The following is a 1,663-nucleotide window of genomic DNA, read 5'->3' as shown; positions in this document are numbered from 1 at the left end:
CAAAGGCAATTAGCCTGCATTTTTAAGATTTAAAAAAAAGAAAATGACATCAAAATGAAGGTATCCTTTAGAATGACCTGAGGGTCGAAACGTTGGAAGGTTTTGAAAAGAATAAAGTTGAGAAAAAAGGATCAAATTTGTTTTTAAATAAACTTAAACGACTCTCAAACAAGAATATATTAATAAAAATTAATCTAAAATTATTTTTATTGTTTGTTTCTATTTTTACTTTCACTTACCTATTTATGGAATATATAGTAAAGAAAATGATTACGATCGTATAAATTTTTGAATTTTCAACGAAAATACACGTTTTGAGATTTTTTTTTTTTTACGCAATGACGATCTGCATTGTTCAATTTTTTTTTTTTTTTCAAAATTTGTATAAATGAATTTTGAATTCAGGCAAATTGATGTTTCTCCATTTCCTCTATCTTTTAAATACGCGACTTTGACCAAACGCATAAAGTGGAGAAAAAATGATCATAAAAATAATCTAATGCGCCTTTGTAGGCCAAAAATTAACAATGATGAAAAAAATTACATTCGTTTCGAAGAGATTTTTTTCAGCATCCGCAGACTTGATGCGGTAATACCTGAGCACTTCCAGACGAGCAGGAATCATCGGCCTTTCTTGAAGGACCGATTTCTCAATTGTCGTGGCTACGTGCCGGAGTATGGAACGCTCTGGAACTAAATCCAGGAAGGGAACTCGAACCAGATCATTCTTCTCGAGGCATTGTACGCTCCGGGGCGGATCGAGGACATGGCGACTCTGGCAGCGAGATAATTGTCGAAAAGAATTTCCCGAAAAGAAAGCTATCAAGTGAGCAGCTGCTATTGCAACTTGATAAAATACTTTTTGTAGAATATAACCGCTGATATTTTTCACTTACTACACTAATTCGATTTTAAATTAATCCTTTCTTGTTTCAATGCATATATTTCTATATTATTAACTCTGACAATACTTTCCCGTACTAATTGAAATTGTTGATGTGAAGGGCTTTTCGTTAATAAAAATATATCGACCAATCAGATTTACATAATCCGATAATTTCGGTTCGAGAACAATGAAAAAAAAATTATACTTTCTGAGCTAAGCCCCCAAAATAATTAATTTTGTACTACTTTTTTTACCGAAAAAATCGGGCCATGATTACCTGGGAAAATCCTGAACATTTAGCAAAAAGCCCATCACTACCAGATAAACGGTATGGAGTGCATAACATAAATATTGACTTTTATATAATTAGATTGATTATAGAATTGGATTTAATTATGTGATTAGCCATGATATTTTATGGCTAATATGCTTGTATTTGGACATATGGAATTGAGCTCTGGGGCTCCACCAAACCATCAAATTCCTCCCGCATCCAATCCTTACAATCCAAAATTCTATGTAAAATCCTTGATGCTCCTTATTACATTACAAATACACTCATTCACAAAGATCTTAACATCCCATTCGTTGCAGATTTGGCCCAAAACAGATATTAACAATCCCTGATAATCCTCGGAGCGTCTCAAAAGAAGATGGCCACGGGACCTTCTAATTTAAATTAATTTTTAACGTACCACCAATGGGTGGTTCCTTCCCAAGATTTTCAAGTGTATATGAAACATACTACATATTTACCTATTGTATTATTTTGTACAG

Source organism: Halyomorpha halys, unplaced genomic scaffold (genome assembly GCF_000696795.3).
Source record: "Halyomorpha halys isolate HHAL.00 unplaced genomic scaffold, Hhal_1.1 Scaffold296.1, whole genome shotgun sequence".
NCBI classification, from domain to species: Eukaryota; Metazoa; Arthropoda; class Insecta; order Hemiptera; family Pentatomidae; genus Halyomorpha; species Halyomorpha halys.
This window is presented reverse-complemented; position numbering follows the sequence as displayed.